The 23,082-nt window shown below is 49.3% G+C and overlaps 1 protein-coding gene across 2 annotated transcripts in view; it reads right to left on the minus strand.

The window, feature by feature from the left end:
• MYO1D (myosin ID) overlaps positions 1 to 23,082 on the minus strand; it is a 351,718-nt gene that overhangs the window by 7,704 nt on the left and 320,932 nt on the right. The window lies entirely within an intron of this gene.

The raw sequence follows: 23,082 nt of genomic DNA on the forward strand, positions 1-23,082 counted from the left end.
CTACATGTTTCGCTTCCTGCAAGAAGGCAGTCCTTTGACATGAGTCCTTCTGCTCATGTCAAACCGCAGAGGGCAGCTCTTTCAAAATCCTGCTGTAGGAAATGCTACTTCTGTTTTTGTCAGGGTCGAACGGACACCTCGACCACGGTCCCTCCTCCAGCGAGTCTGAGAATCCAAGCGCCCGTGCAGTCTTGAGTGGGGGTGTCACATCTCCTGGCCTGCTGGGTCCTCTCTGGGTTTGTGGCTGGTGAGGGATGGGGGACGACACCATTTAAAAAGTGTTGTTTTTTCTTTTTTTTTGCTTATTTGGCTGCATTGGGTCTTAGTTGCAGCACATGGAGTCTGTAGTTACTCCGAGGCTTGCAGGATCTTATTTTCCTGACGAGGGATGGAACCTGCATCCCCTGAACTGCAAGGCGGATTCTTAACCACTGGGCCACCAGGGAAGTCTAGTGACACCATTTTTATGTAGAAAATAAAACCTCTCCAGTCATTAAATGGTTCTGAGCAGGCAGTGTGTCCTGAGGACCCCATGCAGCCTGCGTTTGCCTCCACGACACCACCTGACGATAGGCTCCCGGTCTGGTGGGACGTGTGGGGTTACACAGGGGGTCACAGGGAACCCCCGTGGCCCTGACACCTCCCCCCAGGCAGGGACACCCTCTCCCAGGGCTCTCCTTTCTTGGCCTCATCACCCATCTCTCCCCCACCCACTCTCCTCCTCTTGGTGGAGATTTACCAAGCACCCACGACGGGCTGGGCTCCGTGCAGAGAAAGTGAACATAAAGAGGGTAGGATGCAGCCCCCGACTTCAAGGCACCCATTCTTTTTCTTTTTAAAAAAATTTTTTTCTCTTGTATGTGTGTGTGCGTGGTCGCTCAGTCATGTCCGACTCTATGCGACCCTTTGGAGTGTAGCCTGCCAGGACAGCCAGTTAACACAGTTGTGATGGTTTCCGGTAGACAGCAAAGGAGCTCGATCATACACATACATGTTTCCATTCTCCCCCAGCCCCCCTCCCAATCAAACGGCCACGTAACACTGAGCAGAGCTCCCTGCCTATACGGTAGGTCCTTGTTAAGGCGCCCGTTCTTGACAGGAAGATGGGCAAGCGCTAATGGCCCGAGATATGCACTGGGGCCACCTGAGCGTGGGTGGCTGGCCTGGGATGCCAGAGTGGGTGACATCAGACGCCTCAAGAAGCGGCAGGAATCGTGCAGGAGCCTGTTTCTGTCTCCTCACTCCCTAGATGTGTTTATCTTTGGTCCTTTTCATTCTATACGTTCTCCCCCCGTGCCCGGCTTCCCTGGTGGCTCAGTGGTAAAGAATCCACCTGCCAATGCAGGAGACCCGGGTTCAATCCCTGGGTCAGGAAGATCCCCTGGAGAAGGAATGGCAACCCACTCCAGTATTCTTGCCTGGAAAGTCCCGTGGGCAGAGAAGCCTGGCGGCCTACAGCCTACAGGGTCGCAGAGAGTTGGATACCACTGAGTGACTGAGCGCGCACACCTCCACCCTCTCCTCCAGGGTGTCACCCACAACTGTGGTTTCCACGACAGTTACCCCATCAGTGCCCCCTGTCTCAGCCAGAGGCCCAAGCACATAGGTGCAGCCACCGACTAGCAAGTCCCCTGGATGTCCTGCAGACAGCTGAGCCTGTCTGTGTCCAACACTGAGCTCATCTTCTTGGCCCCTTCCCCAACTGCTTCCCTCCTCCTGTCGAGCCTGTCACAGGGAGACGTGTCATCATCCATCCATCACAGGGGCCAGGAAGCCCGGCTCAGCCTGGGCCCTCCTCTGCTCACGTCATTACCGAGTTCTCTTTGATTTCACTTTCTGGGTCTCTCTCCGCTGCCACGCTTACTGCCCAGAACCCCAGCCCCCTTTTCCTACTTGTGAACACAGCCGCCTAACCCAGTCTTCTGTCTTTGGTTTGCCCTGCACTCCGCTTCAAACGTGTCCTCCTCTTTGTCACCAGAGAGATATTTAAAGGCACTAAAAGATGCTGTCATTCTCCTGCTAAAAACCTCTTCAGTCATTCCCCAGTGCTTTCCAGAACTGCCTCCTCCCACTCCCCACCCCCAGACCGAGCTGGGTGGGTGCCCCCTGTTCTCTCAAAGCCCCGAGCAGGCAATGGTGCTGCTTCCAACAGCATGATTGGAGCTGACAAGCTCTGCCCATTGTGTACAAATGTCTCCAACATGAACATGCTTCCCCAGGAAGAATATTTAAAATCAAAGTAGAGGTTGCAGGCCAGGAAGGGTGACCCTGCAGGGTCATGAGAAGGACGGGATGGGATGTCAGCAGATGCCACGCTGAGGACGTGCAGGCACCAGGGTCAGCGTGAGGCTGCCGGTCACCGGGAGCCTGCCTCCCAGCGAGGCAGAGAGGCACAGAGCCACGGTGTGAGGAGACACACACAAAAAGGGTTTTCCAGTAAAAAAGAAAAAAGAAAACCTCAAGCTTTCTTCTCTCGACCTCTTGAAAAACAGATCCACTGCAGGTTCCCAAAGGCAGAGCAAACCTGAACACCCAGGGCGAAGAGAGACACCGCTTGCAAGGGAATCACAGGCCTGCTCATCGACTAGGAGGCAAAAATGAAAACACAGACTCATCAAAGGGTTTATGGAAAATATCTGTCAACCTAGAATTCTATCCCTGACCCATCAGCTGAGCAGGAGGCCAACAGAAAGACTTTCTCAGACAGCGGGGGTGAGCCCCGGGGCGTCGGACAAGCTCAGCTCTCGGGTAAAGAAGGACCCTGTCGTTCGTCAGGAAAGACACTGAATCCAGAGGAAAAGAGCGGTGCGGGCGATGTGCTGGGAGCAGACTCACCAGCAAACATGCAGGTCAGTCTCAGTAAGCGGAAGACACGGCACTGATGGAGGTGACTGAGGGTCTCAAACCAACGCGGAACAACATCCTGGAGCAGAGCAACCTGAGAGGTGGGTGTGGTCCCAGGACGCTCTTCCAGGGTCCCTGTCTCATCTGGCAGGAGGGCAAGGAGGCTGATGAACTTCAGGCTCCACAGACAAGCACAAAAGTAAAGGCGACTGATGGTGAAGGAGAAGGTAAGACTGCAAGGCGCACGTTCCACAGCAGCAGAAGGAAGGGGAGAACTGTCTGCTTCACTTAATGGAAGGAGGGAAAGGCCAGCAAAAGGGGCAAAGAAGGAACCCGGGGACGAGACGACATAAGCCGGCACGGATGTGGACCCCTGTTAACCTCAGACATATTAATACGTCTTTGGTTGTTGTTTAGTTGCCAAGTCGTGTCTGACTCTTTTGCGACCCCATGGATGGTATCGCCCGCCAGGCTCCTCTGTCCATGGGATTTCCCAGGCAAGAATACTGGATGGGGTTGCCATTTCCTTCTCCAGGGGATCTTCCCGATCCAAGGATTGAACCCGCGTCTCCTGCATTGGCAGGCAGATTCTTTATCGCTGAACCACCAGGGAAGCATATCTTTTGTTACCTGAACGTTCCGGACTGCAGTGTTTCAATATTCACTTACATAACAAATTGCTGGCCACACTCGTTAATTTCTGCAAGAACCACCCCCACCCCCCCACCGCCCCGGTCAATAATGTGTTGAAAGGGAGTTCTCAGACTGAACTGAGAAATGTGGCTAGAAGTCTATTTGCAAGAGACCCATCTCGACCCTAATGACAAAGACAAGACAAGGGAAGAAACCAGACACACAAGGCAAATGCTAATCACAGGAAGGCTGGCAGGCCGCGCTGCTGCGGGGGAAGAACCGGCGAGATAACCTTCTCCCGTTTCAAGGAGTTGTTCACGAGGAAGGTACTCTCCAGAAAAAAAGCAAATCCATTTGTGTGAGATGTGCAATGATATAATGACATGTCCACAGTCAATGGTGTTAATATACTTTCCCCCAAAACGTACAGATCTGCAGACAATGTTAAAAGAACATGGACTTGAACCCAACTAATAATATAGATTTGAACCAAATACATAAGCTTTGCACGCTCAACGATACTCAACAATTAGACAGTACGCATTTTTTGGAATTGGAGTATAACTGCTTTGCATGTTGTGTTAGTTTCTGCTGCACAACAAAGGGAATCAGCTATAAGCATACATATATCCCCTCCCTCTTGGACCCCCCCAAACACCCCACATCCCGCCCTCTAGGTCATCACAGAGCACGGAGCTGAGCTTCCTGAGTGGTACAGCGGCTTCTCAACAGCTGCCTGTTTCACACAAGTTGGTGTATATATGTCAGTGCTAATCTCTCAACGCATCCCGTCCTCTCCTTCCCCCACTGTGTCCACAAGTATGTCCTCTACATTTGCGTCTCTATTCCTGCCCAGCAAATAGGTTCATGGGTGCCATTTTTCTAGATTCCCCATGTGTTTGTTAATATATTTGTTTTTCTTTCTGACTGACTTCACTCTATATGAGACTCTGGGTCCATCCACATCTCCACAGATGACCCAATTTCGTCCCTTATTATGGTTGAGTAATATTCCACTGTATATATGCACAAATCTTTATCCTTTCATCTGTTGCTCCCATGTCCTGGCTATTGTAAACAGTGCTGCAATGAACACTGTGGTATATGTGTCTTTTAAAAAAATTATTTATTTATTTGACTGTGCTGGGTCTTAGTATTTGGCATTTGGGATCAAGCTCCTTGACCACGGATCAAACCCAGGCCCCCTGCATTGAGAGTTCAGAGTCTTAGCCGCTTGGGCCGCCAGGGAAGTCCTGCACGTGTGTCTTTTTGAATTATGGTTTTCTCAGGGTATATGCCCAGTAGGGGGATTGCTGGGTCATATAGTAGTATTACACATGACTTTAAAGTGTACTTGGAATAGGTACCATACCCTAAAAAGAAATTCAATAAATACTTAAGAATTAGCATCAGACTGAGACTATCTTATCTGACGATAATACAATACAAATAGAAATCAAATAGAAAGAGACTGTAATAACAATAGTAAGTACTGTATGCTCTTTTACTAAGTGCTTTATAATAGCAACTCATGAGATCCTCATGACAGGACAAGATAAGTCCCATAGTCAGAAGAGGACAGGAGGCCCCAGGAATCTAAGTACCTGCCAAGATCAGAAAGCAGAGCCAGATCTGAACCTGAGCATCTGGGCCAGAGCCCAAGCCTGCACCTCTGTGCACCCTGCTACCAAAACAGTCGCTAGAATACAATCATTAGCTCAACTCCCTACTTCCTAAGTGCTTCTGGGAAGTTTTCATCCCCTGATCAAGAGCTCCTAAGGGCAGCTACTTGATACAGAACAGGAGTTCCATAACTGTCTACAGAAAGAATGAATTTTTAAAAGAGACATCATTAAGAAAGCAGCTGGGACTCATTTCAATGTCAGACGCTAACCAGAAGACCCAAGGGCAACGTCAAGCCTCTTCAAAGCGGGGTTGATGAGAAGTGAGTTGGAGCCACGGGTGAACCACGGGTGAGCTGGGATCTGGGGCCGCACCTGCCCTCCTGGCACAGTGCTCTGGGCACGGTGGTGTGGAGGTGTGGAGTGTGATTAAGGCATACGAAGAGGCCCCAGGGGTGCTCACCATTCCCGAGATGCTTTCTGAGAGCCAGAGAGCCCTTCTGCAAAGTGAATCATTACTTTGCTTTGTAAATCCAAACTCTCACATCCTGGGTGTTCCCTCACCATTGCCGATGACGTTCTCAGGGAGACAAAAATGTTCGTAGGATGACAGACATTTGGACTGATGGATTTTGGAAACATACATGCAAGGTTGGAGAAGTTCCAGGAATTACATCAATGAACATGTTGTCATCTTTTTTTTTTTTCTTCTTTTTCGGAGGTTGAATGGAGATGAGCAGACACTGGTTCCATGCACATTTCTTTTTTAAAAATTAACTTTTGGCTGTGCTGTGTCTTCATGGCTGTGCTTGGGCTTCCTCTGCTTGTGGTGGGCGAGGGCTACTCTTTGGCCGCGGTGCACAGGCTTCCCATTGCAGTGGCTTCTCTCGAGGAGCACATGCTCCAGGGCACGCAGGCAGTTGTGGTGTATGGGCTCAGGTGCCATGTGGCCTGTGGGGTCTTCGCAGAACAGGGATGGAACCGGTGTCCCCTTTTGCACTGGTAGGAGGATTCTTAACCACTGGACCACCAGGGAAGCCCTCCATGCACATTTCGCAGTAATCCCCTGAGTGATGTGAGCAGATACTTCCCAAGATCACTTAGCTGTTGGTTGGCTATGGCCGGTACAATTAGCAGCATCTCTTGTGTAGCTTTAAGAGGGGTTTAGGGGGAAGGGAGAGCTTGACTATCAAAACCACCCACTTATAGAGAACTTCCCATGCACTAAGCACTGTCTTCAACATTTTACATACTTCATCTCATTTAATCCTGACCAACACCTTACAAGGCACTGCCATTATGCCCACGCCACAGATGAGGGCACAGAAGCTTAGCAAAGTCAAGGAGCTCCGCACACCTGGAAGGCTGTGGCTGTCTCTTGAGTGACTGCAGCCCTATTCCTCTTAGTCCGCACACTGAGGTATTTGTCCAGTTGTTGTATGGGAGCATTCCTTCTGCTGCAGACAATTCTTTAACATATGGAATCTGGTGCTAAAGTTTGGGCATCCTGACCCACAGCCAGGACCCTCATTGTCACCACCTGTCCCCTGCTTCCTGGACACGCATCTGTCTATGCATCTGGACATGCATCTGTCTATGTATCTGGACACGCATCTGTCTGTTTATACATCTGGCTGCGCCTGGTCTTAGTTGGAGCAAGTGGGATCTTCTATATTCATTGCCCTGTGCAAACTCTAAGCTGTGGCAGTGTAGGATCTAGTTCCCTGACCAGAAATCGAACCCAGGCTTCCAGCATTGGGAGTACACGGAGTCCTAGCCCCTGAACCACCAGGGAAGTCCCGTTCCTGGACACTTTCCACTGATGTTTTCAGGCTTGGTTGACTGCAGGCCATCAAAGAGTGGGTGTGCTCCTGGTGCCTGGAGAATTCGTGCACTTTTAAGAACTACTGTCTGGTGCACCCTGCTGTCTTGACTTTCCAGCTGGAGCCCCTGAGGACTGTTGCTCTCCAGAGGCTCCTGGTTTCTGGTTTTGTCAACCAGAAGGTTCCTATTCTTCGTGTGCTGGTGGCCCTTCCCTGGCAGGGTGGACCGAGGCACTGCTGGATGTGGCCTGGGTGGGCCACATCCTGAGATGGCCAGTGACCGCATTTGCTTCCCTTCCACCAACATCAGGACCCCAGGCGGTGAGGATGCTCCACTTTGCTTTATGTTCTTGGAATCTGGACTCTTAACAGGCTACATTCCTCTGTCCCTCCCCAAATGTCCAAATTGATGCTTTCTGCCGGGGATAATGAAACCTTTCAAACTGAACGAAAAGGACAAAACCATACCCACTGCTCCCTCAGACATGAGAGAAGAACAGAAAACAGAAGCAAGAAAATAGCACCAAGCCAAACCCCTACCACAAAACAAATGGGACAGCAGCTGTGGGCAGAGCAGCGTCACGGGCCAGGGGCTGGGGCCGCCCCATCACCTCCAACAAGAGGGCGCTGGCTCCGGGGCCTGCGCGTGGCTCCTCTGTGTCCATCCCATCTTCCCTGCCCGCCTCTCTCTTCCCACCTCTTCTCTCTCCTTTTTCTTGGCCTCCCTTCACCTTTTCATCTCAGTGATTTGCTCTAAAGTCTTTGGGGTGTTATTTTATCAAAAAGTATCTGATTTTTTCCCCCTTTGCTCTGTTAAGCATTTTTTTTTTTTTTTTGGCAACTTTGCTGTTTTCTGCTTTCATTTGTGCTTCTCCTATCCTGACACTTCTGTTAACAGCACCTCCAAAGTTAGCTCTGTCTGTGAACACTGCTGTTTCTTTTCTATTTGCATCATTAATGAAGGTGCTAAATCAGACTGGATTGAACACGAACCAGGAGCCACATCTTCCTTTGAACAGATGATTTAAAAAAAAAAAACAAACCATTTTATTTATTTATGGCTGTGCTGCTGGGTCTTTGTTGCTGCGTGGGCTTTTCTCGAGTTGTGAGCAGGGGTACTCTGTAGTTGCAGCGTGTGGGCTTCTCATTGCTGTGGCTTCTCTTGCTGCAGGGCACGGGCTCTGGGGCGCGCAGGCTTCAGCAGTTGCGGCCCCTGGGCTCAACAGCTGTGGCTCCCGGGCTCTAGAGCACGGGCTCAGAGTTGTGGTGCACAAGCTGAGCTGTTTCGAGGGATGCGGGATCTTCCCGGATCAGGAATCGAACCCGTATGCCCTGCATTGTCACGCGGATTCTTTACCCCAGGGAAGTCCAGATGATTTTTAGTGGGTTGTAGAACATCATTCAATATCTGCCTGTTTGGTTCACCATTGTCAAAAAGCATCTGAGCTTCTGTTTGTGTGGGGCTGTGGCTTACTGCACAGGGGAGCTTGCAGGACCCGTCTCTCCATCTGAAAACTGGACATCTCGGATGGTTTGTGGCTACACACACACACACACACACACACACACACACACACACACACACACACCACCCACCCCCCCCCCCCATAAATTCTAAAAAGAGAGTCATCAGAGTAGGCAACTATAAGATGAATGATCTCCCTTGGGCTCAGGGATTCCTCAGCATTATCTTGAAACATGCCTACATCCAATATCTGAGTCTAAGGCTCTGGGATGCAAGATAAATAATAAAACAGCCTCCATGCTCAAGAAGCTCAGAGTCCAGGGAGGGAGGCCGCCTTGTCCACAAATGGCTGCTCTATACAGTGCGAACGTCGGCACTGTTAGAGGTCTGCAGGGTGCACTCAGGGAGCACAGGATGGGGGCAGGGAAGTATCCCTGCCTGCTCTCGGCCTGGGTGCCACCTCAAGGGCCGTGGGGGTCCTGGCTTTGCTATGCAGATGCATCTCTCAGTACCCTGGTCCAGAACGTGACCTGATTTCTCTCCCTCACGCTGCTCCCCATGTGTGGAGCGAGGCAGAGCCTGGGGGCGGGGTGCTGAGTCCCGGGGAAACAGGTCCAGCAGTCCTCGCCCACTCCGCGGTCCAGCAGCCTCGCCCAGTCTGGCTGGTGTGTCTCCTCCCTCCGACCACATCCCTCCAGCTCTAATTGTCCTCTCTGCAGCCTACTTGGGCCTCTCCAGCCCAGATCTCCAAGACCCAAAGACAGGAGGCGACCAGCTGTCCCCTGAAGCATGAGGAGGACAAAAGAGATGCCTTGCAGCCAAAAAGTGAAATTGACAGAATACACGGGGAATGCAAGGGTGGGGGTGTAGTTTGGTGACTGTGGTGCGAGAGAGGCTGGGGTAGATAACAGGCAAGGAGGTTGGGCTTAATTTTGGAGGCAATGGAGACATTCTTAAGGATTCCTGAGTGGAGAAGACAAAGAATACTTTGTTGGTGCAATTACTGCTATCTGAAATTGACCTATTTGATTCTTGGCTTGTTTACTGTCTTCCTGTGGCCCCCACCCTCTTCCCAAAGGTTAACTCCATAGGAAAGGGCCCTCTTCCATACTGCCATGTCTGACAGTGTTTGGCATAAGGTAGATACACTTAATAAAAGAATGAATACAGGAAACTGATAGGAAACAAGTGATGTGGAGGACAGACTAAAGGCGGCATTTTTTTTTCAATTTTAAAACATTTTTATATGTATCCTCCTTTTAAACTTCTGTATAGCTGAAAGCACCAATTTTTAAACAAATTTTACTGGAGTGTAATGGCTTTGCAATGTTGTGCTGGTTTCTGCTATCAGCTCTGTGTATACACACATCCCCTCCCTCTTGAGCCTTGCTCCCCGCTCCCCGATTCCACCCTCGAGGGCGTCACAGAGCACCAAGCTGAGTTCCCTGTGCTACATAGCAGCTTCCCACTAAAATAACAGGACTCAGCCACTTAGCTATTTTACACATAGGCAGTGTATATATGGGCTTCCCTGGTGGCTCAGACGGTAAAGAATCTGAGTGTATATATGTCAGCCCTACTCTCTCAATTTGCCCCACCCTCCACTGCCCCGCCCCCCCAACATCCAGATGTCTGCACTCTACACCTGCATCTCTGTTCCTGCCTTGCCAATAGATTCATCTGTACCGTTTTCCTAGATTCCATATATATGCATTAATATACAATATTTTTCTCTTTCTGTTTTTCACTCTGTATGACAGTGTCTGGGTTCATCCACATCACTATAAACGACCCAATTTTGTTCCTTTTTATGGCTGAGTAATATTCCATTGTATATACATATATACCTCATCTTCTTTATCCATTCATCTGTTGATGTACATTTAGGTTGCTTCCATATCCTATCTATTGTAAATAGTGCTTCAATGAACATTAGGGTACATATGTCTGTTTGAATTATGTTTTTTTCAGGGTATATGTCCAGGAGTGGGGTTGCTGGGTCATATGGTAGTTCTATTTTTGGTTCTTTAAGGAACTTCCATCCTGTTCTCCACAGTGGCTGTATCCATTTACATTCCCACCAACAGTGCAAGAGGTTTCCGTTTTCCCCACACCCTCTCCAACATTTATTTACTGTTTCCAGATTTTCTGATGATAGCCACTCTGACCAGTATAAGGTGATACCTTATTGTAGTTTTGATTTGTATTTCTCTAATGATAAGTGATGTCGACCATCTTCTGTGTATTTGTTGGCCATTTGTATGTCTTCTTTGGAAAAATGTCTATTTAGGTCTTCTGCCCACTTTTTGATTGGGTTTTTCTTTGACATTGAGCTGCATGAGCTGTTTGTATATTCTGGAGATTAATCCTTCGATAGGGGCATTTTAAAGCAGGCAGATCAGGTAGGAAACTGTAAATCAAGGAAGAAGGGCCTGTGGTTGTTAAGAAGGCAGAAACAGGGCAAGTTTGTGAGATGCTTCAGAGCAAGAATTTGGTGACTGACCAGACCTAGACAGTAACAGGGAGCGTCTTCTGTGTTCCTAGGTGCCAGTGTGGGTGATGGAGAAGGAGACAGACAGTGAGTTTGATTTTGGACAATGTTGAGTTTTGCTTCCTCTGGAAAATGATCCTAAGGGTTTTGCTGCATGTATGAAGACTTACTTGGGAACATATGCCTTTCTGCTCTCTCTCCCTCAAAGGAACGTGTGATCATGAGGGCAGATCATATATCAGAACTGTTTCCCCAGACCTATTCTGTAAGCAAATTCTATTACAAAACAGGTATTTACAATATTATCCTGGTGCTGTGCTATATTAAGTAAACAAGCCTTGAATTTTGACAATTTGGTGTTAAAACAGCATGTGTGGTGGCCTGTTATTCTCGCCCACCTGATGCTCTTTAACGTGTCTAACTTAAAAAAATGTATTTATTTATTTGGCTGTGCTGGGTCTTAGTTGTGGCACATGGGGTCTTTTAGTCGCAGCACGTGAACTCTTAGTTGTGGCCTGTGGGATCTAGTTCCCTGACCAGGGGTTGGGCCCCCTGCACTGGGAGCTCAGAGTCTTAGCCACTGGATCACCAGGGAAGTCCTACTTTTTATCCAGTGGTCTTCTTTTTGATACTTATCCCACCACTCTTTTCAGGAATTTTTATCTGAAAATGCCCAAACCTCAAAAGCAGCATTCCCAGGAGCAATGATGCAAATTATAAAGGTGGAATAGTGGGGGGAGGAAAAGAAAGGCCTAATTCTTGCTTTGCGAATAAACGGTCACATTCTCTAGAATTGTAGTGACTATAGGAAGCTGGAAACTGGTCACTGTCCACTGACAACCGGCACATTATGGTTTACTGAACAGTTACGTTCAAGTCCCCATGTAGGGGCGGTTTGCACATCAGACTACTTGCCGAGCTTGGAAAAAGTAATTTCTCATGGATACTAACCAGTCCTTTGGAATTTGGGCTATTATATCCCAGGAGTCAGACATTCCAGCTGGCAACAGCAGCAGGGAAAAGACGGGTACTTCCAGCTTCTGTGTATTTCTAGTAATGTTGCTTAATCAAGACAGGAGACAATAGGCCTGGTGGAGAGAAGAGGCCTTTGGAATCTGCCAGTCTAGGGTGTGAATCCAGCTGCATGGCTTTGGGCGATCACATATCCTTTGAAGCTTGGCTTCTTGAACTGGGATAATTAACAGTGGGAATGCTTTCTTCTAAAGGGTTCTGGTGAGAAAGACAATATACATTGACACAGTGGCTAGGGTGATGCCCGGCTCAGAGAGTAAGTGCCCTTTGAACATCTGTTATGGAGTCAAGTGTTTTTTAAAATTATTTATTGTTTATTTGGCTGCATCAGGAGGTCTTTTTTGCGGCACGCGGGATCTTTCACTGTTGTGTGTGGGCTTAGTTGCCCTGTAGCATGTGGGATCTTACTTCTCTGACCAGGGATTGAACCCAAAGGTGGATTCTTAACCACTGGTCCACCAGCGATATCCCATTTAAAAAATATATATATTTTTATTATTGGGCTGCATGAAGTCTTGGTTGCAGCATGCAGGTTCTTTAGCTGCAGCATAAGGGATCTAGTTCCCTGATTAGGGATCAAACCCAGGCCCCCTGCATTGGGAATGCAAAGTCTTAGCCACTGGACCACCAGGGAAGTCCCCGGGTCAAGTGCTCTAATGATGGAGGTTCTTATGCTTAGAATGTTGGTTAAACAATTGATACAGGGGCTGGAGGGACCCTTGTCCTTGGGCCTCAAGGCCTCTTCACTGGACCACAGATGGCCATTTAAGAATCAACTATGCTACCTCCTACCTAGGGCCGTATTGGTGAAAAAACTTATCAATTCCAGAAGGCCCTTTTCACTGTTCTTGAGTATTTTAAAATCCCACCTCAGCTGACAAAAGATACTTTCTTCTCGGGGGCGGATGACACAGTTCCTTTTATGCATTTTCCACCTCACTCTCACTAAGCCTCGCAGCCCATGCAGGCAACCGTAATCCACAGTGCGGGATATCTGATTAGGTAGCACATAGCTGGGGATTCTGTTCTAAGGGGAATTCAACAGGGTTAAAACAGAAGCCACTACCTCATGAACCAACCCAGAACAGTGAGATGAAAGGAAACAAACCGCCCACTTTCTAACACCTGTTTGAGAAAAGAAGGGCTTGCGCTCAGTTATGCTAGCCAAAAAAAAAAAAAAAAAAATGTACCCGGACTCACTGTGGTCCTGAAGCCTTTACCACTTGAATGCTTGGGATGGAAAACCCAACCCCTGCTCCAACAGACCCTTTCATGCTGGTAATAACAGAGGCAACCCAGGTCCTTCCATCAGTATGTTCTGCACACATCTTAACAGCTCTGCTTTTCCCCTTCTGCATGTGCTATTTTAAGCTAGAACATAATGCATCAATTTTCAGACTCTTACTCAATGCCACTGCTACAGAACTGAGAACTCGGTAATTTTGTCGGGCGGTGCAGAACAATATTCCAACAGATGAAACGTCCCATGCAGCCCGACTTCCCCATCCCTGGGATGCGGCATCTATTTCTGGCTCTATGATGAGAGGGGAGCCAGTGGCGGTGGTCCAGGCCTGCTTGCCTGGGCGTCCCACATCACAGAAACCATTCGCTGTGTTGCCGCTGCTGGGAGACACATCAAAAGCCCCATGTGGGTCTCGAGACCATTCAACTGCTCTCTTGGGTTTTTAAGTTCCCAGAAATGGGTGGTTTGGATCCGGGCTGGAGCTTGCTGGCTGGGAAAGCAAGTGTGGGGTTCACTCAGACCACATTTGTGCTTTTTTCCTTGCTACCCTGAAGAACTCCTCTCCAGCATCACTAACTTGATTGAAGTGCCTGAGACAAACCCTTAAGACTAACCAGTATCCCAAGAGATTTCAAGGCAAAGTGTCCCCATGTGCCTTCTTGCCAAATTTGTCTTGACCTTGTGGGCAGACACACTGCTAGTGGAAAGTCAATTGCCTCGGATACACCGGTGGGCAGTTTAGGCAGATTTCCTTGCTGTGTGTGTTGACAGCTTTCGTGGCTTCTAACACAGGCCTTATTTACTGCCTGCCAGGTTACCTGGGACAGACAGTGGAGCAATCTGCTGCTGCGCCTGCTGGCTCGTAATGGGTTAGTCACATTTTCCAGAGATCTACTCTTTCTACCTGGCTGGTATAAATGGGCGGGGCCCCTCCCACCCAGCCCTCCAGATTCTGCTCATTTTAGTACCCATCAATTAAAAAATGGCACAAATTAGACTGAGTGAGTGCATAAGTGATTCTACTGAAAAGTGAGTAACAATAATAACTCGACATCACGGTGTTCGGGCTAAAGAACGAACTCATAGCATCCAGTGATTCAGCCATCCCTGATGGGGACCTTGAATTACTGGCTCAACTTCATCAGCATAAAAACAAACCAAATACGCTCTTCCTCTGGGGCTGGAAGTCAGACACCCTGAGTAATATTTAGGTCACTGCTGCCTGGGCAAGTCTGAAAAATGGTTCATGCCCTGATTAGACAGTTACAGATTTCTTTTAAACGACTGTCAAAGGAGTGGACCCGTGGGCTTTTTAAGGCAAAGAGAGGTTCTATGAGCAGTGGGGAAACAACCCAAGTGGGCTAAAGTCAGTCATCTCTTTGTTCAGCCTAATGTGTACCAGCATCAGCTTGACAACTGAAATCGAATCTCTGGGTTTGGTGAGTGTAAGTGTCCCTGCCTCCTCTTGCCTGCATTTCTGGGGTCCCACAGAGCCACACGTGATTGAGCTTGTGAATCGTGAGAGGAGCATCCGAAAAGCAGTCGTCAGTCCTTGCTCCGAGAGGCTCTGATCAGCTAGTCTGCTTGTGGGTCCCTGGATGTTGGTGTTTTTCTCTCAATTTTATTTATTTTTGGCTGTGCAGGGTCTTCATTGCTGCGTACGGGCGTTCTCTAGTTGTGGTGAGCTGGGGCTACTCTCCATTTGCAGTGTGGTGGCTTCTCTTGTTGTGGAGCATGGGCTCCAGGGCACGTGGACTTGAGCAGTCATGGGGCACAGACTCAGTTGCCCCGCGGCATGTGGGATCTTCACGAGCCAGGGATCGAACCTGTGTCCTTTGCATTGGCACGTGGGTTCTTAACAGCTGGACCACCAGGGAAGTCCTGGATGTTGGTGTCTCAAGGCCCTGGGTGGCTTTCCTGCATGTCCCTGCCTCAGAGCACCGACACCTCATCTTTCCCTGGGAAGTACTGGGAGAAGGGCGGCCTGGCCTTGCCTTGGGGCAGGGCTCCAGTCACCTGCTCAGGACTGGCTTGGCAAATGACCGAGTTCGCTTCATTTACGATTTTTTATTATGATTTATGATTTTATTATTATGAGGAGTTTCAGACATATTCCAGATACACAAGAATTATTTAGGACAGCTTCCTAGAGGTACTTCGTAGAGGGAAGATGGAGCCCCTGCAGGGTCACTAAGCTCACAAGAGATGATGGAGATGGGGCCCCTCCTGGTACCCCTCCTGGTACCCCGGGCTCACCCTCTGGACAGCCTCCAGGCCCCATCACTGACAGAACCTCTTTCTGGTCCACTTCTCATCTTTCTTTATTCAATAGATGCGTACTAAATCCTGCCTGTGTCCTGGCCCCTGAAGATAAGGGACGTGAAAGACAGGTGTTGTTCCTTCCCTCACCAAGCTTACAGTCTGGTGTGGAGACACACATAAACAAGAATTACCCACTTATCACTGTTTATCCCTAATCCTGGGACGCACTCTGAACGTAAGAAGTGCAGAATGCTTTGGAATCACGTGGTGGGACGCCTACTCCGGTCTCATCTACTCTTGGGGGAATCAGGGGAAGAGTTCCCTAGCAGGACGCGCAGTTTCACTTACTGTTTATCGGCGCAGGCATTGTTCTGTGCGCACACAGCTGACACATGCATACATATCCGTACCTATCACTGAGGACTGACTTGAAAGCAAAACCCCAGCCTTTAACCATCTGAAAGTCATACTTTTCATTTTGGATGTGGGAATGATAATGACGGTGTGTGATGGAAGCAAGATGGTGCTGGAGTGTCATTGACTCATGACCCTGATGACAGTGGTTCAGGGTTTCTGGCTGTTAATCAGTGTTTCATCATTTGCATGGTAGGTGTGACCTTCAGAACATGGAAAGTCATTCCAAAATATCCCATTAAACCCAATACCGAACTATCTGTTGGATACAGTTGGTGTCTAGAAAATGCTTTTTATTTAGTAAATTTAATTAGACCATGGTGTGTCCTTTTTACGGACACTCCAATAGCATTGCACCAATCTTTTTTTTTTTTTCTCCCTTGAAGAGGAGGGCATCAGTTGCATCATGAGCCAGTCTGACATTTCCAGCCAGTGCCATCCGAGCTGCTATGTTGCCTCAAGACAGATGGATGACAGAAGGGTTCTGGGCTGGGGATCCTTACTGTGCCTCAGCACCCTTCCTTATCAGCTTATGTGGATGCTAACAGCACCCCTCAAACCCAGTCAAGAGTTCATCTTCTGGAAGCCCTGGTAATTCTGCTCTGGGGAGCAAAACCCCCATCTAGACAGGACCTCCTGTAGCTGCTGAGTTATTTGAGGTCTAACGGGGTGAGGCAAGTGCGTTTCCATGACGGTCAGCTTCAGTCCCTCTGGGGAGCGGCGGGGTGGGGGGCTGGGGCCGGTCCTCTCCTGCCAGGGTGACCACAGCGGGCCACGGGCTGGAGAGACCACGAGCTGAAGGGCATCCATCCAGGTGCCGGAAAAACAACAGTTCTGTTCTCTTCGTCCTCTTTTGAACAGGCTGGTTTCAAGTGAGACATTAAGGTCCCCGGGAATAACAGACGGTTCCGGGCCTGTCTATGCCGCCGGGTGAGGGGAGCGGCCGGCTTGATCCGGCACCTGCGGGGGGCGCTGAGTCCAGGGGTCCCCAACCTGTGGCTGCTCCGGGAGAGCTGGGGCGGGGAGCGTGGGGGCGGGGCGACACAAGACGAGGAGGAGGGGGAGGGGAGGCAGGACAGAAAGGGGGGAGGGCAAAGGCAGATGAAGAAGGGAAGAGGGGAGACGGGGGGAAGGAGGATGCGGGGAGCTAGCGAGACAAAGGGAATCTGCACCGCCGGGTGGGCTGCGGCGGGGGAGGCTGCGGCCCGGCTGCCGCTTTTAGCTCCGCCGCTCCCGCGGTCGCCATGGCAACGCGGGCTTAGCGATTCCATCTGACAGTAAAATGCCGCCGCCTGCCCAGAGCGAGGGGGGTGAGGGGGGCGGTGATGGTGTCTGTGTGTGTGCGCGCGTGTGTGTGCTGGGGCCAGTGGGTGGAAAACGCGCGCGCGTGCACACACACACACACACACACACACACACACACACACGCCCACCCGCCGAGGGGCCAGGCGGCGCGGGGGCCCTTTTAGCTGTAGTTGTACGCATCATTTACTGTGCCCCCACCCTCCCATCCACCCTCCCTCCTTCCGGCTGTTTTTGTTTGTTTGTTTTTCTAGAGAAGGTGATGATTTGGGGCTTAGATCATCTGCTGGCATATTGGTGAGCTCACCGGGTTGCCGAAAGGGAATGGGAATACGGATTTGGGTTAGAAGGGCGTGTGACTGGCCTAAGACAAAAGCATCATGAAACGGAATATCTGGGCAAACAGGCTTTCTTTTTTTCTCTTTCTTGCTTGCCTTCCCTTATTTATTTATTTTTTAAACCAGGGCTATGAATTAGCCAGAAATAGTTGAAGGGGAGGAGGATAGGCTACCCTGAAGAAATGGGTGAAATAGGATTAGTGGAAACCCTGAAGACCCAGGCCCACGGGAACCATCCTGCAGCAGTCTGCCACACGTGACAATTTTCCTACTTCAAATTCCTGCTCCAGAAAAAGAAAATCAATCTGTACTTTTTTTTTTTTTTTTGGCACTTGAAATTCCATCCCATGGTATTCTCTCTCAAACTGTATTTCAACACAAACAGGGAAAAGCTCATGAAACTGTAACCTGAGGGCAGAAATTGGCCTTAATCACCTTGGCAACTGCTGAGCCCACCATGGACTCGCCACACCCCAGACAAGGGTGATGCCCCGACCACTAGGCACACGGGACATCTGCAGAGAAGGCTTCCCAAGACCAGCCTCCTGAGTGTGACAGGGACCAAGCCCAGAAACATCCAGGAAGCACGATGCCCCCGAGGCCTCACCATGAAGACAAACAAAGACCCACGGGTGTGGTTGGGAAGTTTTTGAAAACTCATCAAAGCGTGGGCAGGAACATATGGCTTCTTATCCACCAGGTGAAGTCTCCCCTGTATGACACATCTGGCCTGGGTCTGGAGCATCACACTTGGTGAGAAAATAAAGAAGGATGCTGATGAATAACAGGCGTGTGACAGGCTGGTGTGGGCCGGCAGGAGCTGGCTTCCAGCCACTCTGCGATTCCCAGGAATGAAAGGGCACCACCATCTCCAGCTGAACAGAGCGCCCCTTCCTGACCCACAGACCTGGGTCCATGTATCTGGACAGGCACTGTGTCTATTCCAAGAGTCCTCAGTACTTGGTGATGCTCTAAGAAGCCGCTCTGGTATCCTAGGGTAGGGTAGGGGTCTTCTCAGCCAGGACAGAAACATCATGAATAAAAACAATAAATGCAGGCTGCGATCATTCCTGCATCCCAGAATTCTGAGATGACTATCGTCAAAGATGGGGGTAAAGCTCATCTTCCAGGCAGGTGGAGAATAAACAGGGAATGGAAGGACTGAGACGCTGAGAATGCAGGGTGGGGAATGAGCCCCCTTGGCTCAGTAAGGCCTACCGACAACGCACCATTCAGAGGATTGACCAAAAAGACCCAGCTTCGATTCTTGAAGCTGAGAATTCTAGAGCTGGGCCTTGAGAGGGGCTCTGACCTTGAGGGCTGCTTAAGCAGGGAGACATCTAGAATATTCCAGCCAGAAGCCTGTCTATTTATTTCCTCCAGACCTCTCCCTTAGGGACAGATGGGCCGTGCCTCCCCCTAGTGTTACTGCATCCTGACGGTGGAGAAGTTCTTCCAAACCATGACAACCAACCTACTCCTTAGAAACACACCTAAAATAGGGATGCAAAGGCCCAGGCGGTGCACGCCGTTTCTGCAGTCTAAAAGGAGTGCTCTGATGGCGGACGTTAGAGCAGTCTCCCTTTAGAGGCCGACTCTGTGTGATAAAGGCCCACGGGTTCCCACACAATCATCAGCAAACTGCAGAGAACTCTGAGGAAGTTAAAGGAAGAGGAATTTTCACAGCCTCCTATAAGTTGCTCCTTTGCTCAGTAGCTGCTGCTTCCAGGAATATTAAATATTAAATACAGACACTAGTGAAATGAATGCCCAATAATTTAAAATGATTTGGGAGAACCTTAATGGGCTGAGATGTGGCTAGTGATTGCTTCTTTGTCCATCGAACTCTAACCAGCCAACCCGGATTAAATAAATCGCAGTTTCCCTGAACTATTTCACACATTCGTTATAAAATGTGGTAACCCCCTACTCGCTGTCCTAATTCCCATCTCACCACATGAGGCCTGTTGTTGTCTCCTATTCATGAGTGGAAAGCACTGGATTCAGGGCTAGAAAGCCTTTGGATCAAAAGCAGGTGCCTCATTGGTGGTCAGAATAAAGGAATTCTGCCCCAAACCACTCTCATCTCTTGAAGGCCTTCTTAATTTTTTAGATGCTTCTTAAGACGAGTTAAAGCATTACAGTGCTGGGAAGGGATGCTGGGTAAACGTATTAGGAAGATAAGACATACCATTTGCTAAACAGAGAGGAGTCCCGAGGGAATGGGATACAGAACAAGTACCACGTGATGATAAGATGGGGCAAGACAGGAGGAGGATGGGATGAACTGGTACAAAGGGCACTGGGGTATGAAGCCAGGGGCAGGGTGAGGACAGTAATGACGGGAGACCAGGGAAGATAGAGCAGAGATGGAGAGGTTCCAAAGCCAAGACTGATTTATCCTAGACTTCTGAGGAGGGCCAGCTCCACCCGTGCCTTCCACTGAGTTACATCATACTGCTCATCCATCTCCTTATGATCCAAGTCCCCAGACCTCTGGACAAGGATGTACTCTCACACCACGTCACCTGCCTCCTGCCGTATATAAGACAGAGGACCAAAGATGCAGAAGGCAGAGGGCCTGAGGGCTTGGAAAGACAGGAGGGGTGAGAGGAAAGACAACGGGGGTGTTCAGTACCGGAACAGACCTCCATTAGACTCCTATGGCTTCATTTTCCGGATAAGGAGCCAGGCCTAAAGAGGCCGTGAACTGGGTGAGATCACTTAGTAGGTGGCAGCGGAAGTGAAACTGACACCCAGACCTCAGGTTTCCGACTTGGCGTCCATTCATCTACTTTAAGAGAGGCAAGGAAAGGGTAGAAATACCAACTCTCACCAATAAAGAAAGAGCAAAATGCAAATGAAAAACAGAAAAAGTCTTCACAGGAAGCTGAGAAGATTCTAAAAATCAGTCCCTTTAGTCTTTGTGACAAAATAATAAAGCCAGAGGCAGTGAACTAAAGCAGCAGTCCTCATCCTTTGGACTGGTTTCGTGGAAGACAATTTTCCCACGGATGCAGGGAGGATGATTTTAGGATGATTCAAGGGCACTGCATTTACTGTGCATTTTATTTCTAATCTAATGCCGCCACTGATCTGACAGGAAATCCATGGCCCAGAGGCTGGGGAACGGAACTAAAGTATTCAGAGGACCAGTTCTGCAGTGAGTCTGATGCGAGCAAATATCTACTTCCCCACTGACAAGTCATGTGCCTGGGGGCAAACTTCTAAACCTGTCCAGCCCTCCATTTCCTCCATCAAGAGATGGGGATAATAGTGGTATCACCCCGCATGCAGGTTTTTGTGAAGATCAAAAAATCATGATCACAATGGAATATTAGTCAGCCATTAAAAAAATACATTAGAATCAGTTCTAATGAGGTGGATGAAACTGGAGCCTATTATACAGAGTGAAGTAAGCCAGAAAGAAAAACACCAATACAGTATACTAACGCGTATATATGGAATTTAGAAAGATGGTAACGATAACCCTGTATGCGAGACAGCAAGAGAGACACAGATGTATTGAACAGTCTTCTGGACTCTGTGGGAGAGGGCGAGGGCTGGATGATATGGGAGAATGGCATTGAAACATGTAAATTATCATATGTGAAACGAATGGCCAGTCCAGGTTTGATGCATGATACAGGGTGCTCGGGGCTGGTGCCCTGGGATGACCCAGAGGGATGGGATGGGGAGGGAGGTGGGAGGGGGGTTCAGGATGGGGAACACATGTACACCCATGGTGGATTTAAGTCAATGTATGGCAAAGCCAATACAATATTGAAAAATAAGTAATTAAAAAATCGTGATCAGTGGCAAAGAGCTTTCTCAGCAGTGCTTGGAGCATAAACGCTTCATAACGATTACTATTATCACGAAGACCATGGAGCTCATACAACCAGGGCCAACTTCATTTTTCTTACCAGAAAAAATGCAGTAAAAAATATTTATGGGTGGTTTCTCTGCATGGAAAAGCATATCTATTTTCTTTGAGTAAATGAGTATCTATATCTTTTTGAGTTTCCCATGATAAGAAAAAGCATCCTTTTGCTTCTGTCTCTGGTGAAGCGTGCTTCCTTCTGATGTCACCTTACTCTTTCCTCCACTGGTGAGAAAGTCCCAGTCTCAGTTTCACAACTAAAAAAAGGGCTGCTTCTTGCTCCATGCTGCCCGGGCTGAGGTGGAGGATGGGAATAAGGAGGAAGTTACTTATCTGTGCATTTCATTACTTTCATTTTCCATAGGAAGTCCCCTGGACTTGGACTAGAGCTGAGATTAGCAAGCTCAGTCTGAAAGGGTTCGGGGGCAGCGGGGGCGGGGGGGCGCCACATGTTTTTCACCATCTGTGAAATGGGTACCACAATGTTCAGCCAACTGATTTGGAAGGGGAATGGCAAGGTCCTCGGGGTCTAGGAGTGTTACTTCTTCAGCTACTCGCGTGATAACTCTTCTGACCACTGATCCAGTGGCCCAAAGACAAACCTCCCCCCTCTCTCCTTCCCCCTCCCGCTGTGGATTTCTCGGGCTAGCTCATTTAGAGACCTGACTCCTGAAGGGTTTTACATTCCTGGTTATTTTTAGCCTCATTGAGTCAAAACTGTTCGAACGCGGTCACCACATGGCATGCAGCTGGGTAGAGCAGCTGCCGTGGGTGGATTTCCAGTCAGTGTTACTTGAATTTCTCATCAGGTTCTCTCTAAAATTCCCTGTGTCTTTTTCAGGTGATCTCAAGAACTCCCTCACCAAACCCCTGGAGTTGTAGGTGTGACGCCTGAGCTGTGTGCATCACTGTCTTAGCACCTGCTCCAGGTGAGGGTTGAATCTAGAACCCTGCTAGAAGGGAAGCTGTAGGTCAGTTTCCGGGACAGAAATTTCTCTGCCCCAGAACTCTCAGGTCTCAGATGAGAGACAGGGTGGTGGGCTCTGGTTCTGACAGTTTCCTTAAGCCCACCCCTCCCCCAGCTTTCCAACTTGAGAAATGGGGGCCATGGTCTCTTGGGGGTCTCAGGAAGAAAGCAGGGAGGCTGAGGCAGCTTGCTGGCCCGTGGGGAGCCTACTTTCAGTGACACCCACTAAAACGTACAGGAGGCTGGGTTATTCAGCCCGGCGAAAGCTGGACTGCAGCAGATGCTTCGCCTGCTTCTCACTACCTTTTCTCCACCTCCTCCCACCCCCGCGCTTACCTCCCTGTCTCTGGGTCAGGCAGCTACTCGTCTCTTGGTCCACCCACTTACACCCCTCTGACCTGGTGCTTTTGCCTTCAGGCCTTTTGCACACACTGTTCCCACCTGGTCTGTTTTCCAGACGAACTTCTTTTTTTTCAAAAATGTATCTATTTACTTGGCTGCCTTGGGTCTTACTTGCGGCAAGCGGGATCTTCCTTGTGGTGTGTGGGTTGCTCTAGTTGCGTGCATGGGCTCTTGCGGGCTCAGCAGTTGTGGTACTTGGGCTTAGTTGCCCCACAGCATGTGGGATCTTAGTTCCCCGACCAGGGACGAAACCTCTGTTCCCTGCCTTGGAAGGCGGACTCTTAACCACTGGACCACTCAGGGAAATCCCCAGACCAACTTCTATTTGTCATTTGCATCTCAACATCAGCATCACTTTTGG

The sequence above is a fragment of the Cervus canadensis genome, chromosome 1, assembly GCF_019320065.1.
Source record: "Cervus canadensis isolate Bull #8, Minnesota chromosome 1, ASM1932006v1, whole genome shotgun sequence".
Classification (NCBI taxonomy): Eukaryota; Metazoa; Chordata; class Mammalia; order Artiodactyla; family Cervidae; genus Cervus; species Cervus canadensis.